Genomic DNA, 17,600 nt, shown 5'->3' with positions numbered 1-17,600 from the left:
CAATAAGTATCATTGCTTTGTTTGTGGCTAATGGCTGACTGCCAAAAAGCACTAAAATTGCCTGTCTTGAGATATCAGCAAAAAGTATCCTTTTCAAATAAAACCAAGTTGCTTACCCACATGAAAATTCCATGCAGATGCTGATTAGGTTTCATCTAGTTAAGCTTATGCTCAGTGAATAAAGTATAATGAGATAGTGAGATGGTCTCTTCTTTTCCAGGGGGAGGTTTGACATACTAGCCACTTTAGCTAATATGTCATTCTAGCTTCACTATGCTTTGATTCAATAGTACCATTAGTGGCTGAAAAAGACTCATATTAATATCAACTTAGTTGTATGCATATGCAAGCATAGAGACAACTAATTAGGAGATTATTAGGAGAATGCATTGAATTAGGATTGTCCCCAGGATTCCCTCCATCTTTTACATAAGTCGTTACTATCAAAGGGCCATTATTTTAGAGCATATGCTAAGGCTTTCTGAATAGGAATTTAGCTTACTTCTGGAATATCTGGTAGACAAACTATAAGATGCACACCTATTTGTTATAGTCCACTTTACATTAATTCCTCTTTAATCTGAGAATGAATATGAATTTAGAGTCTCTATATTTTAACTACATGGAACAGACATTATGCAACAATTGCTCCAAATCACTCTCAAGAGATGGTTAAAATACCCTTAAATTCATTTTTTGAATTTAAATGAGGCTGGAGCACAGCAGTGTATTCATGAAACTGTAATAAATGTATCTTCTACTCTTTCATAAATCTGTTCATATAAAGTGTTACCATTATTCCTCTGATTTGCTTGTGCATCAATAGATTTAGTTTGAGCTTGGAAGGACATTATCTTTCTTTCTTCTGAAATGATACACATGCAAATTCTCTTTAAACAGTGTTGTATAAGGCCTCTTGTTGTTCTTTGATGCACAAAAATGCCTGGATTTAAAAACAATTGTGGAACCAAAAGACCCTGTTGAAGCATTTTGTATCACATTAACATGTACACTAAAATGCATTCAAAACACCTTTGAAGTCAATTGCTGTGCACTAATTCACATTAGAATGGATAATTACTTCCCTATCCACCCTCACCCATTATTTTTTGAATGTCCAGTCAAACACTTAAAAACCCACAAGCATTGTGGGGATTTAGATACTTTTAATATCATATAGGTCATTCCACCACTTATTTCCTTCCTCAAAGTAAAACGTGCACAATCAATCTCTCTCCTTCCACAAGTAAAGCTATTATTACTCTCACAGAAATGTAGATGACAAGAGTCATCTACAGCACACAATATAAGGACTGTAATATCCCTATGTAGAAAAGACAAGCAGAAAACTAGCAAAGTGTTTCCATGAACACCAACTAATAGTCAGAAGATACAATGAAAACTCTTTAAATTCACAACATATAGACATCTGGGAAACTATGAGGATCCTAGACCAAACTAAATCCAAAAGTTCTAGAGAATTTGTGGAAACTTGGCATTGAGACAAATCAAAGATCAACAAGCATATAGAGATAAATAGCATTTCCACAGCATTCAAATGTGACAATAAAGAAAGATAAAAAGGAAACAAAAAGATCATAATACCTCCTTGCAAGCAATCAACACTCAGAGAAGCAAGAATTAACATCAGCCAAATAATCAAACAGTAAACAATAAGCCAATTAATGAATTATTAAGGCAAAACCAACACTGATAGGGCAAGCTACTATATATAAACAGAGAGCAAACCCCACTCCTTTCTAGCATTGGGTAATGAAACTTCTATATAAAATAGCCAAGCTCAGAGAGCATCCAGGACTTCACAATATGAACCACTCTATTGCTTTATTTGATAAAATCACCATTACTCTCAAAGTGCCTAATCTCATTCTGAATTTAGTCAACTATAAAGTGTGACAGTCACTATCTTTTCATTTTTCTTGCCATTATATTTTCTGGAAACTGAAAAAAATAGAAAATTTGTTGAAAAGAGAATCAGTGAATCCCACCAATGCTGAAAGTCCTGGTAAAATTTTCCTGGAATTTGCTCTTAATAATTGATTCACAACGGCCATATAATAATAAGAAATGTCTGTAGTGTTGACAAGAGTCTTCATATCTTCCCTTCCCCTCAGCTATAGGCAGCCATAGTTTAAATGGAGATAGGAAACAATCTAGAATTCTGAGCTCAAATTATCTCTTCTCCTAGAGAATGGATGTGGAAACAGCCAAGAAACAGTCCAATTCAAGTTAAACCTCAGCTTCCAAAGAATAGGCCACTGGATAAAATATCCTTCTTGGAAGTAAGACTTTAACATTGAATAAGCTTTTAGTCATGAGGAGACCTCATGTGTAGCAGTAAAACAGTTATCCATGTGAGCTCTATAAAACTAGACTAAAATGAAATGTGCAAAGATTTAGTTTACACAATTTTCCTTGGTTAGAACCACAATATATAAACAGCCAATGGAAAGTTAAACACAGTAGTGGTCTAATTTCACCCAAAAAGTAAAAACCAAAAGCCATCTTTTGCCCAAAGAAAAACATGCTGCTTTTTCTTGCAGCTTAACATCTGAGTCTTCGTCTGATTTCATCTGAGAACCTAAGCTTCAATTATTCAATTCAATTTTGCAGAAATGTGCAATAACAGCATGTAAAATTTGTATCTTGAATTCCAAGACTTGTGATAACTATGCAAATAAGCAATAGCAAGGATATAGAAATGGATTCCTCATCTTTTTAATCATTCAATCCTGAATTTTATTGGTGCATTTTTTCTTATTTAAGATGCTGGGAGTCCATAATGGTTATATTAGAGGTCACTGACATTCAGCTTTCTATTTGACGGTCACTGTTTCTGTTCCATTCCTCACATTTGAATGGTAATTCTTTTCTTACTGAGCTAAACCAAGCAGTTGATAGGGTTTACACAACCACCAGAATCTCTTATTACTGGCGATTCATGGAATATTGTGTTTTTCATTGCTTCTTTCTTGAGAATCCTCAACTCTAAATTCCAGCTGTATTAAAGTGGCTATCACAGTTTATATGGGGAAGGGGGAAACATGGGGAAGAAATGATGAAATGTATATGATGATATCACCAAACAAATACTACGACTTAAATATTTTTGAAAGAGAATGAGAAACAAATATATAATGGCAGCATTAATAACTATTGTCATTTTGGCATCAGTGCGATTTGCTGAAGATATTGCTACTATCTAATGACTTAGATGAGGGAATAGAAGGGGAACTCCTCAGATTTGCAGGAATAGCCAGCACCCCAGAAGACAAGCTTAGGATCTAAAAAGATATTGACAGGCTTGAACAATGGACCCTATCAAACAACATGAAATTTAATGTGGAAAAAAGCAAGGTTTTTACACTTAGGTAGAAAAAACCAAAGGTACAAGTACAGATTAGGCGGAACCTGGCTTAAACACAGTAACTGTGAGAGAGGCCTTGGACTCCTAGTGGACGATCACTTAAACATGAGTCAGCAGTGTGCGGCAGCAGCCAAAAAAACTAATACAATCCTTGGTTATATAAACAAAGGCATAGAATCAAACTTGTGAAGTATTAGTACTGCTTTTTAAAGCCTTAGTAAGGCCATACTTGGAATACTGCATCCAGTTTTGGTCACCACATTAAAAAAAAGATGTTGAGACTGGAACAAGTGCAAAGAAGAGCAACTAAGATGATTAAAGGCCAGTAGACTGAAACATATGAAAAACGGTTGCAAGATTTGGATTTGGCTAGTCTAGAGAAAAGAAGGACTCAGGGGGACATGATAGCAGTATTCTAGTATCTGAAAGGTTGCCACAAAGAAGAAAAGGTCAACTTATTTTCCAAAGCACCAGAAGGCAAGACAAGAAACAATGGATGGAAACTAATCAAGGAGAGAGGCAACCTGGAATTAAGGAGAAACTTCATAACAGTGAAGACAATTAATTTGCTGTCAGAAGTTGTGGGTGCTCCATCACTGGAGATTTTTAAGAAGAGACTGGACAGCCACTTGTCTGAAATGGTATAGGGTCTCCTGCTTGAGCAGGGGATTGGACTAGAAGACCTCCAAAGTCCCTTCCAGCTCTATTCTGCTTGATTGTCTAGAGGAGTCATGGCACTGAATAAATAAATATAAGTATTATAAAATGCTAATATATGTCCAATGACCATATTCCAATAGAAATTAAATTTGCAAAATTCTGCACCTTTGAGTCTTTCCATGCAATGAAATGGGATATGTGTAACAGTCTCAAGAGGTGGTTTTCTGGTACAATGAGGCATGTGCAGAAAAATATAGTCAAAGAAACAAACTATGCATAGGTTTTTTTTCACAGTTTTTGTTATTAATTGCTACTCAATACATTTAAATCCCATCTTTCATCCAGTGAAGTCCAGAAAGAAAAAATCTCCAAACCAGTCTATGGCCAAATCTAAAATGACTTAGCATTAGTTCCCAGGGCAACCACCTGGAATTTATGAATTGAAAGATTAGGCTTTTGTTTTGAGTGTAGGAATTTTTCAGAAAAATTGCTGCAAAAAAATGGAAGAACTAAAAATTTGTATAGATGTCAAATAAAACCAGGATTTCAAAACATACATACCCCACCCATTCTCTCACACAAGGAGTCTTAAAAATCTACAGTGCTGTCTGAATGCTGATCACCCCTTTGCTCTTTTCCAAGAAATACAAGAAGCTTTGCCATTCATCTTTCCATACACAAATGAAACAATCTTCACATTTTGCAACTAATTAAAGGCATTTTCATTTATTATCATAATAAACTGAAACATTAAAAAAAGAGATTATACAAAGTTTTTACACTGAGTCTTGCCAAAGCATATTCTTAAGTACTCCATTGTTCATGAAAGTTATCTGAGTGGAAATTTGTGGTTTTGAACGTCTCCATTTCTAATATCCTTTGTCTGGGAAGCAATATAAAGATTGGTTAAGCAGCATGTTAAAAGTTCTTTGTTCCATAGATTTGACCTTAACATTTTGGCTTGCTGTAGAATGTTGGTACCTGATCCACCATTCAGTTTGACCCAAAATTTACAATTTTTTGTGAAACTTTAGAACTCCACAGAAGCTTATCTTTTTTCCTATGCAATAAAACACTTCTGACATTCTTCATCAAATATGTATTCGCAGGGTTACCTAACATAATAGTTCTGCCTCAACTGTTAAAAGTATCTATATAAATACAGAGTTTATATGCTCAAAATGTATTCTGGTAAAGCTGGGATCCTGATTTTAAGAAATAAACAAATCACTAGAATTTAGCTCATAGCTCTCCTGTTCATGAATAGGAAAGTGATGAGTATTTATTTCTGTTTATTTTATATTTTTACATTGAAATATAATATTCTCAAGGAACTAACAAAAATGGTTTAAGACAGTTGAACACACAACCACCCCCCAGCAATAAAATAGAATAACCATAAACTAATCAGCAATCATAAACAAACAATAAAACAGCATTGAAATATTATCTACTAAAAGCTTAGGAGAATAAAACTGTCTTCACGTGCTGCTTAAAAGCTATTACATTGGGCATCTTGCCAATGACTCTAGGAAGAAGGTTCCATAACTGGGCCATGCCTATGAAGGAAGCTTTATCTTTACCCACATAAGTTAGGAATGCAGGAACCCCTGATGAATACTTTCAGACAAAGTGGGTCCTATGAGAGCAAGCAGTCTTTGAGGTACCTAGCAGTAAGTCACAGTGCTTTATTTCAGTCGTTGACCAGCCTTGACATTAAAGATCAAATCATATCCCTTGAATTGGACCCTTGGAACAAATTAAAGGCCAGACATGACTTTTTAAAAATATGGGCACAATGTGTTTCATGTAGTCTGTTTTAGCCAGGCATCTGGCCAACATAGGCTGAACTAAATGATGTCGCCAAGTAATCTTCACATCCCCATGTAGTATCTATAGTGTTGTATGTTGCCAGGAGAGCAGGATTTGGAGGCTGAAATCCAGAACTCTGCTCTGTAAACAACAAGGCTGTATAAATGAAATAATACAAATCGTAATTTAAAAAGAGGAGGCCCTGGAAGACCATTTGATAGTCTTTGATTACCTTACTGCTTCATAAGTATCACAATACATACATTACTTTTGTAAATCATAGGGTTTGGGCTAAAATAGAATAAAACAGTGAAACAAACTTTACAATTACCAGCAGTGCTATAAAATAATAACACATGATTATCAATGATAATTGTTTGAAAGTTAGATTGCACCCCTGGTTTTCTTCTGTTGCAGTATGGTCTTTTCTGTGGCATGGTGGAAGGCAGATGTTGATTCAGGAAAATAGTGAGACCTTAGAGATCCAAAATAGTGAGTCCCAAGAGATTTATGTCTGATTTTATGTGCACAGATCATATCCCAAAATCCACTACAGTATATTTTAAATTGTCTATGTCAGATTTATGGGTACTCTGGATTCCTGGAAGGTGAGTAGTTTGAAACGGATGATTTTAGTGAGGTATCAAGCGGGATGCCAGAAATTTGGTCCTAGACCCGGTGCTCTTCAACATTTTATTAATAATTTGAATGAAAAGATAGCAGAAATCTGTATTAAATTTGCAGGTGCTACAAATCTCTCTGTGTTAGTTGTATAAAATAGAAATAACATTCTGAATCAATGACAGAGGATAAAAAGTCAATTGAAAAAAATGCAACAACTGTACTAAATGCAGAGGCATGGGATGTAGTTTACTTGGTAAAAAGGGGATTTGGAGCATGGAGAGGCATGAACATAACTCCTGTCTTCAGCTTCCTAAAACAACTGTCTGTTTTCCTGTACAATTGTCAGAAAATAGATATTTGATTTAAGGTTGTGTAGACATCTGCTACATTCATGCTAGCACACCTTCTGAAGTCCTTTTTGCCTTCAGATTTAGATTATTATGATGCAGCAGTGGGACATAGACACCCAAAAAGCAAATGAAAATTTCATTAGGCTGCAAATCATGGCAACATTGATTTTAAACTGAGTTGGTCAGACTTAAAATCAAGTAAAGTATCCAGTCCTGGGCACAATGGTGTAAGGATTCAGATAACATGGAACTGCAAAAAAATAATAAGGGTGATCAAAGGATGAAAGTTAAATCCAATAAGAAGAGACAGAGGCTATTTACTTTTGAGAAAACATTAGTGAGAATTACCCTTGAGATATCTAAAAGGATGTCATGTGGAAGGTTATATAACCTCTCCTTAAGTCTTTCAGATTTTAGTACATCGAATAATGCTTATATTTTCAAGATGTTAGAAAGTGAACATTAGTAAAAGCTTTCGAATGGTAAGAGAAGTTTGACAGTGGACTAGTTACAAGGGGGAGCTGAATTCTTCTTTGTTGGATATATTCAGACAGAAGGTAGTCAACCATCTGTCAAAGGTGTTTTAATTTAGACTCATGTATGGAAAAGATTGAATTGCCCAAATGAGCCTTCCAGCTAGATGATTATGTTATTCTAAGCTTATACCAATAGATCAGAATAGCTTTGCAAATGATCGTTGTGGCAAAGTATTCACATACGAAATGGTATTTTTTGGCAGGAATCATGAGCAATAGCAGTAAATATGCTGAGAAACAGAAGTGTCTGTAGGATGTGCAGCTTCTGTTAAGATGATAAACCAATACCACAATATCATGTTACAAACATTGGTACAAAAGTGGTAGAATTTGTATCATGAAAAAAAGCATCATGATGCACATTCTGCACCTTTTATACAGTCATCATGACATTGTTCAGTGTGCAAATACATACAGGTTAAAATACATATCGTGATATTTCAATGCACATTTTGATAAAGTCGTAACTTGTTTTGGTGTTCCACCAATAGACATCCTAGATCCTTTTTGAACTCAGGTACATAATGCCCATCTTAGAATGGGCAACACTTAGGAACTGGCTGATTTTGAAAGCTAAGTGTAATCTGATTTTAGCTTGATGGAAATATCTTGAGAATCCTGGAGCTATAAACTGGACTGAGAAGGAGAAAAAGATCCCAAAATGTGACAATGGAAAACTACTTCTGTAAAGCTGGCAAGAAAACAACTACACTCAGTCCCTAATGACTACATGTATGTAGTCATTAGGAACTGAGTTTCATTTGAGGGCCTTGCTACCTTTTTTACTTACAGACTACTTATTTTATTTAGGTGAAGTTATATTCATTTTATTTAGGTGAAGTTATATTTTTAATTCAAACGTTTTGGACTTGTGATCATCCATGATGTCAGTAAACAACTGACTTGAACAGCTATAACAAAATGGGTAGAAGTTGTTTTTATTGTCTTTTTTCCACAGCTCATCTAGTGCATTGTACAATGTGTGGCAATTGCAGGTAAGCCTGCATCTGTGGAGCATTCTGGGTACAAAAATGTAATAACAGGAAAGCAAAATAGATTGGAGGTAGGAGAAAAATAAATCTAATTTCTAAAGCTTTCACAATTCCCTCCATACTTTCCAACTAGTACAGGTCATTGTTGTTTCCACCATAACTATACCTTGATTTCACACATTGCCTTTTTCTCTTAAATGTTTCATCTCTCTATAAACTCCTTATCAGATCCACCCAAAGACAACATTTTTAGCTTTTCCCTTTCTCTCAACCCATTTTATTCCTTCCCTTATTTATTTCACAATTTAGTCATTTCCTTTATATGACCAAACCACCTCACCACCTTTATAGACACAGCTACCTTCTTTCATAACCTTGCACTCAACTTACATCCATTTATTCTTTATTTACACAGTATTTTTTCTTTGCAAAACAATTATTATTCCTCCTGTCTCTGTAATCTAACTATATTAACATATTTCATACTGGTCACCTACTTTTTAATGCAATCCAGTAATTCAGAATCATTCTTTTTTTTAAAAAAATCCTTTCTTGTCTTGCCACCCACACTTTTTAAGTATTCTACTCCTACTGGATTCAGTTTAAATTTGTCCAAGCCTATCCGTTCTCATTTTCCTATAACAAAATAGGCAGAAGTGTATTTTTTTTTATACACATTTGTTTGGATTTCTTTCAACAAAGATTCAGAAAGTTAGGACACCAACAGAAACTGGCATTGCCTTAATTTTTTAAGCATTCCACCCATACGCCTATTGACAAATAGTAATATTTGTGTGCAGCCAAAGTCATTAAAATTGATGTTTTATAACTTTCAAAAAGAAAGGGAAACGTGATATAAAAATTTCACATATGCTGCTTGACTGTAAATATACTGGGCTATATGGGACACTCTCCAAGTTTGTTCTTTGGTAGATTGCAATTTGCTTACATTTGAAATCTCTGTTGGCTACAGTTTTCACATTGTTCTTCCAAATCTAATCATTTCTTCCTTTTATCTGATCTTCTGCAGTCTTGCTGTTTTCATCAATATTTGACAGCAATTCCCAAAGACCCAATATAGTCCACTCTAATATTCTTGTGTGTTCTCTTCTCTCCCTTTGAAATCCAATACCAAAGCAATGAAATAATTTATTGAGTTTTATTTAGGTTTTTATTTTTTGCATATGTTTTGAAGTTGTCCCTTTGAAATCAAGGCTAGTTGAAAATTTAAACCAACTGTTTATTTTTTTAAAGAAGTTATGAAAGCATTGTGAAAAATCTTATGTGTTTCCCTCTCCCAAATACAACTCTTATAGGGTTAAGCTTTAATATCATCAATAGTATATTCTTATTTTTGCTGCCCACCTGAAGATTATAGAAATAAGGATATTTTTTAACTAGTTTGGTTTAAAACTCTGCTTTGGTTTATTTACCTTTTTTCATGATGATTTTTATGAATTACTATTAAGTTTTTTTGGGGGGGGATAATAGTTATTATTAATAAGTGTTATTCATAGATGCCTACTGCTTTTTAATTTTTTTATGTTTCCTTAATCCCTTAAGTGATTTTAAAAATATAAAAATAACAACAAAAAGCATTATATATCATATCTATCTACTTTAAATCTATATGTTTCATTTCTAGCAACAAGGATTGTTATGCATTTTTTCCCATCCAATGCTATCCAGTCATATCAGATCTGGCATTAATCCCTCCTACAGCCACCAACATTTCTGAGGACATTTAGACCGAAAGGTTTGGCATCAGGAGGAGTTCCAGATGTGTCTATTGTTCCAAAGGAGGATCAGAAACAAGGGTGGTCACTTTTTTTGGTAACTGGAGGTATTTGGGGAGAAGCCATAGGCTACAGACGATGGGGTGATTATGCAAAAGGAGTGGGTTTGCATCATACACTTGAACATAACACTTTTTCCCATTTGGAGAGAAATAAAAGTTTTTTTTAAAGAAACACAAAATTGCTATGTTTTAGAGTTTATGCTGCCATTTTTATGCATTTCTCACTGCCAAAGCGTGAGAAAGGCAAAAATAAATATATGCCTTTGGTGATATTAAATTTCAGCAATTGCTGGCCCAGACCATTCTGTTTCTTGGCCACAGTTGTCAGCCAAGAGCTGGCCTAATTTCTGGCTTTATTTCAAGCACAGATTTAAGGAAACTGCCTGGCAGAGGACTGACAGATGTCTTTCTCCAGCTATCCCTTCATACAGTGGCTTATGGATGATAAGTAACAATACAGATAGTCCCTACTTGATAACCAAAATTGGAACCAACAACTTTGTAACTAAGTGATGTGGTTATTAAGCAGGGCATCAATGACCACAACTGAGTTATGACCTGATTATTGCTCTGGTTGTTAAGTGGATCACTTGTGGATGTTAAGATGTCCTTGACTTGCAATTTTATTGTTGGCTTCTCCATTGTCTCTGCTTGTCAGAAGCCAGCTGCTACGAGATTTCCTCTTTCCTCTTTGCTGATGACTGCGCCCTTAATGCAGGATCAGAGCAGGAAATGCAAGCCAGCATGGACAAATTCGCAGCTGCTTGTGACAACTTTGGCCTCTTCATCAACACAAAGAAAACTGAAGTGATGTACCAGCCAGTTCCAAAAGCCCAATATCAAGAGCCTACAATCACAGTAAAGGGACAAATGCTGCAAGCAGTGGACCAATTTACGTATCTTGGTAGTACCCTCTCCCATGCAGTGAAATTGACAACGAGGTCAACTGTAGAATTGTCAAGGCAAGTTCTGCATTTGGCAGATTGCGGACTAACGTGTGGGACCGCCGTGGAATAAGCCTTGCTATTAAGCTTAAAGTTTACCAGGAAGCAGTGCTAACTACCCTGATGTATGCTAGTGAGACCTGGACAGTGTACAGGAGGCACGTTAGGCAACTGAACTACTTCCACATGACTTGCCTTCATAGAATTCTGAGGATTCGGTGGCAGGGTAAGATACCAGACACAGATGTCCTCTCCAGAGCAGGCCTATCATCAGTTTATACTCTGTTGATGAAAGCCCAGATGCGCTGGGCAAGTCATGTTATAAGGATGCCAGATCATCGCATCCCTAAACAGCTCTTTTATGGTGACCTGTCTCAAGGAAAAGGATTGCATGGGGGACAAAAGAAGCGATACAAAGACACGCTGAAAGCCTCTGTTAAGTCCCTGGATATTAACACCATCTGTTGGGAACTTCTGGCGCATGATCGACCAACATGGCGCACCTTGGTGTACCAGGGTTGCCAGACATATGAACACAGAAGGACAATCTTGGCACAAGAGAAGCGAGCACTCCGCAAAGCCAGAGCTGTAAATGCTGAAGTAACATGTCTACATTTTTTTGTTCAGTATGTGGCAGAACATTCTGTGCTAACATCGGTCTTATCAGCCACCTACGGACACATCGTTGATGGCCCATAATCCACAAGATGTCAAGGTCCTCATCGAAATTGATGGACAAACAATCAATCATATGGATAGGTTACAGTTCCACAGAGCACATACAAAGGGTTTTTGTTTGAATCTTATAGTATTTGAAAGGAGACACATAATTCCCTCCAAGAATTATGTGTCTCCTTTACTCTTAATGCTGAACCAAGCAACCTATTTCATCTGTTTGAATGTGCTGTAATTTTCAACAGCAATAGATTCTCTGTCAGCTTTCCCAATTGGTAGAGAAATAAAACAGGTAAAATAACTTTTGCAAGCAGGGAGAAAGTAGAGAATAAATAATATTTAAAACATTTAAAGACGGGGAAAAAAGAGGACCATTTCACATTCTGTCTGGTTGCATTTTTGTTTAGGCCAAATTGTGCCATGGACAGCCGAATGCATTTTTCTTACTTTGCTTTAAACATCCCATACAAAAAGTTTCCTCCACCCAACATGGTATATCTGCAACTACTTCTTCCATCTGTAAAGTAATGTTATATTTAGCATGCATGCTAATAGGAAATTGCAGCAGGGACTAACACAATAGAATTTGACTATAAAAAAGGAAATTTATTTTAAAAGGACTGGTAAAAAAGATACTGAAAGGAAAAAAAAAACCACATTTTTTCATAATTCCTTAAAATGAAGCTCAATGTATTCCACAATGCAAGACTCCACTGAATCATAGAAGAGACCTGTAAGGCTCTCTGGTAGTGTGCAGGAAACTGTAAAAAATAAGAAGACTTCCTTGAGGAATAAAGGATGATGGGCAAAAAAAAGCATGAACTCACTCTGGCAGAAAGAAACAACAACAAAAAAACATTAAGAGTAACAATAAGAATTTATTCAAAACAGAAACCTTCCAGATTGTTGGATGGATAGATGACAAAGAAGGGGAAACGCAAGGCGTATGTAGAGAAACTGAATGAAATTTAGCATCTTGAAAAAAGTACAACAATTAGTATGAAGTTCCTAATGGCATTTATCTACCTGAGAGTTCGTTTAAAAAACCTTCAATATGGAATTGCTGTTCTCCTAATAAAATTCTGAATCTTGTCTCTTTGATTGGATTCAGTGTGAAAGGATTGGAATGTAACTCCAATTTTTAAAAAGAGACTTTTTAAAAGCTTCAATCTTAGTGCTTCTACTGAGCAGCCTGGTTTTAGTATTGAACGATTTAGTACTCAGTGATTTGTTCTTGCTCCAAAGTATTCTCAACAATTTTCTCCAGCACTCCATTTAGAGATACTAGTTTTCTCTATTCAGCTTTCTGACAGTCCAGTTTTCTCAGACATGTAATACCTAGGAAAACCTTGACCTTAACAAATCATGACTTGTACTGTCAGCATGATGTGGCTGTATTGTAATAATTGGCCTTGATAGAGTTTCTCCCAAGGAGTAGGCATCCCTTTATTTCACTGAAACTTTCATAATCCCTATGTATTTTTGACCCTTCTTCAATTTTATGTATCTGCAGTGAGCTGGGTTGATATTTGTTTATTTTAATCTAAATCAGGGCACTGTTCTTTGCATTTCTTCTTTAACTTTGAACAAGACATTCCAAAAGTCCTCCTAGTTTCTATCTATCAAAGTGATTGTTGTTGTTGTTAATTGCGAAGTCGTGTCCGACCCATCGCGACCCCATGGACAACGTTCCTCCAGGTCTTCCTGTCCTCTACCATCTTCTGGAGTCCATTTAAGTTCCCACCTACTGCTTCAGGCTGGACTCCATCCAGCCATCTCATTCTCTGTCATCCCCTTCTTCTATTGCCCTCAATCTTTCCCAGCATTGGGCCCTTTCCCAGTGAGTCCTTCCTTCTCATTAGGTGGCCAAAGTATTTGAGTTTCAACTTCAGGATCTGGCCTTCTAAAGAGCAGTCAGGGTTGATCTCTTCTAGGACTGACCGGTTTGAAAGCCTTGCAGTCCAAGGAACTCGCAGGAGTCTTCTCCAGCACCATAGTTCAAAGGCCTCAATTCTTTTGTGCTCAGCCTTTCTTATGGTCCAACTTTCACAGCCATACATTGCAACGGGGAAAACCATGGCCTGGACTATACGCACTTTTGTTGGCAGGGTGATGTCTCTGCTTTTTAGTATGCTGTCTAGATTTGCCATAGCTTTCCTCCCCAGGAGCAAGCGTCTTTTAATTTCTTGGCTGCAGTCCCCATCTGAGGTGATCTTGGAGCCCAGAAAAATAAAATCTGTCACTACCTCCATTTCTTCCCCATCTATTGGCCAGGAATTGAGAGGGCCGGATGCCATGATTTTGGTTTTCTTAATGTTGAGTTTCAAGCCAACTTTTGCATTCTCCTTCTTCACCCGCATCAAGAGGCTCTTTAATTCTTCTTCACTTTCTGCCATTAGAGTGGTATCATCTGCATATCTTAGGTTGTTGATATTTCTCCCGGCAATCTTAATTCCAACTTTTGATTCATCTAGCCCTGCCTTTCTCATGATGTGTTCTGCATATAAGTTAAATAGGCAGGGCGACAGTATACAGCCTTGCCGGACTCCTTTTTCAATTTTGAACCAATCAATGGTTCCGTGTCCAGTTCTCACTGTTGCTTCTTGACCCGCATATAAGTTTCTCAAGAGACAAATGAGATGGTCTGGTACTCCCATCTCTTTAAGAACTTGCCACAATTTGTTGTGATCCACACAATCAAAGGCTTTAGCATAGTCAATGAAGCAGAAGTAGATGTTTTTCTGGCACTCCCTAGCTTTCTCCATGATCCAGCGTATGTTGGCAATTTGATCTCTAGTTCCTCTGCCTCTTCGAAATCCTGCCTGTACTTCTGGTAGTTCTCGATCCACATACTGCTGGAGTCTAGCTTGTAGATTTTAAGCATAACTTTACTAGCATGTGAAATGAGTGCAATGGTGCGATAGTTTGAACATTCTTTGGCATTGCCTTTCTTTGGAATTGGAATGTAAACTGACCTTTTCCAATCCTGTGGCCACTGTTGAGTTTTCCAAATTTGCTGGCAAATTGAGTGTAGCAGTTTTACTGCATCGTCTTTTAAGATTTTGAATAGCTCAGCTTGAATACTGTCACCTCCACTAGCTTTGTTGTTGCTCAGATTTTCTAAGGCCCATTTCACTTCACATCCTAGGATGTCTGGTTCGAGGTCAGTGACCATCTCATTGTGGTTATCTGGGATGTTAAGCTCATTCTTGTATAGTTCTTCTGTGTAGTTTTGCCATCTCTTCTTAATCTCTTCTGCCTCTGTTAGGCCTCTGCCATTTTGGTCCTTTATCATGCCCATCTTTGCATGAAACATTCCCTTCATATCTCCAATTTTCTTGAAGAGATCTCTGGTCCTCCCTATTCTATTGTTTTCTTCTATTTCTTTGCACTGTTCATTTAAGAAGACATTCTTATCTCTTCTAGCTACTCTCTGGAATTCTGCATTCAATTGGGTGTATCTTTCTCTTTCTCCCTTGCCTTTCGCTTCCCTTTTTTCCTCAGCTATTTGCAAAGCTTCCTCAGACAGCCATTTTGCTTTCTTGCATTTCTTTTTCTTTGGGATGGTTTTAGTTGCTACCTCTTGTACAATGTTGTGAACTTCCATCCATAGTTCTTCAGGCACTCTTTCTATCAGATCTAATTCCTTAAATCTATTTGTCACCTCTACTGTATATTCATCAGGAATATAATTTAGTTCATACCTGAGTGGCCTAGTGCTTTTCCCTACTTTTCTCAATTTAAGCCTAAATTTTGCAACGAGAAGCTCGTGATCTGAGCCACAGTCAGCTCCTGGTCTTGTTTTTACTGACTGTATAGAGCTTCTCCATCTTTGGCTGCAGAGCACATAGTCAATCTGATTTCTATGTTGACCGTCTGGTGATGTCCCTGTGTAGAGCCGTCTCTTGGGTTGTTGGAAAAGAGTGTTTGTTATGAACATCGTATTCTCTTGACAAAATTCTATTAGCCTGTGCCCTGCTTCATTTTGTACTCCAAGGCCAAACTTGTCTGTTATTCCGGTTATCTTTTGGCTTCCTACCTTAGCATTCCAATCCCCCATGATGATAAGGACATCATTTTTTGGTGTTAATTCTATAAGGTGCTGTAGGGCTTCATAAAACTGGTTAATTTCATCCTCTTCAGCACCAGTGGTTGGAGCATAGATTTGGACTATTGTGATATTGAATGGTTTGCCTTGGATTCAAATTGAGATCATTCTGTCATTTGGGGGATTGTATCCCAGTATTGCTTTTCCTATTCTTTTATTGACTATGAAGGCTACTCCATTTCTTCTGAGGGATTCTTGCCCACAGTAGTATACCTGATTGTCATCTGAGTTAAATTCACCCATTCCTGTCCATTTTAGTTCGCTGATTCCTAAGATGTTGATGTTCAGTCTTGTCATCTCTTTTTTGACTACTTCTAGCTTGCCTTGATTCATGGATCTTACATTCCAGGTTCCTATGGAGAAAAAATCTTTACAGCATCGGACTTTCCTTTCACCACCAGATATATCCACAACTGAGCGTCCTTTCGGCTTTGGCCCAGTCCTTCATTCTTTCTGGCGCTACTAGTACTAGCCCTCTGCTCTTCCCCAGTAGCAGATTGGACACCTTCCGACCTGAGGGGCTCATCTTCCAGCGTCATATCTTTTGTCCTTTTAGTACTGTCCATGGGGTTTTCATGGCAAAGATACTGGAGTGGTTTGCCATTTCCTTCTCCAGTGGATCACATTTTGTCAGAACTCTCTGCTATAACCTGTCCATCTTGGGTGGCCCTGCACGGCATAGCTTATAGCTTCATTGAGTTACACAAGCCCCTTCGCCATGACAAAGCAGTAATCCATAAAGGGGGTCAAAGTGATATCATCAGAGTATTTGAGTTTTTTTTATATTTCTTCCAGCAATTTTAATTCCTATTTAATTCTTATTACTCTAGTCCCTTATTCCTCATGATATGCTTTGCATGCATTTTGATTTAAATAGATAATGTAACAATATACAATCTTGAAACATTCCTTTTTTAATTTTAAATACTATTCTAACTATTGTTTCCTGGCCTTCAGATAATATCTCCAATAGGTAGATGAAGTCACCCAGCACATTCATGTTTTAAGGAGTATTCACAATTTGTTGTGGTCTACACAGTCAAAAGTCATACTATAATCAATAAAACAATAGAAATATTTTAGAATTACCTGGTCTGCTCCATTATCCATCAGATCTTAGCAGTGAAATTCTTTTGCCCCTTCTGAATCCAGCTTGTACATCTGGCAATTCTCATTTAATTAAAAGCCAAAAGTGATTGTGGTCAAAACCAAAAGTGACTGTGAAGAACTCAAGAAGAATCTCTTTAAACTGGGTGAAGAGTCAACCAAATGCAGTTAAATTTAAATAAATATAAAGTGATTCACACTGCCATAATCCCTTTCCTAGTTTCATATATACAGTGATGGGTTTTAAGCTTGGGATCACAATGGGAAACTAGATAAAGGTGCTGTATGATAGCCAAGATGAAGGAAAATTGCATACCAGTGATAATCAGGAAGGAGAATAAAAATGAAACTGCAAACATTGTATTACTTGTATACAAGTCTATGATATATCTGTATCCAAAACTCTGTGAATAATTCTAGTTGCCATATTTGTAAAATTATATTTTAGAACTGCAACACAGAAAAGAGCAACAAAATGATTTGAGGGCACATTCCTTTTGAGACAAGGTAAGCAATTTGGGCCCCTTAAGCTGGGAAAATGGGGACTGAAGAGGGCACATGATTGAGGTGCATAAAATCATGATAGCATGTTTCTTCTTCTCTCAA

The sequence above is a fragment of the Crotalus tigris genome, unplaced genomic scaffold (assembly GCF_016545835.1).
Source record: "Crotalus tigris isolate CLP2741 ecotype Arizona unplaced genomic scaffold, ASM1654583v1 scf7180000017771.5222438, whole genome shotgun sequence".
Taxonomy (NCBI): domain Eukaryota; kingdom Metazoa; phylum Chordata; class Lepidosauria; order Squamata; family Viperidae; genus Crotalus; species Crotalus tigris.
This window is presented reverse-complemented; position numbering follows the sequence as displayed.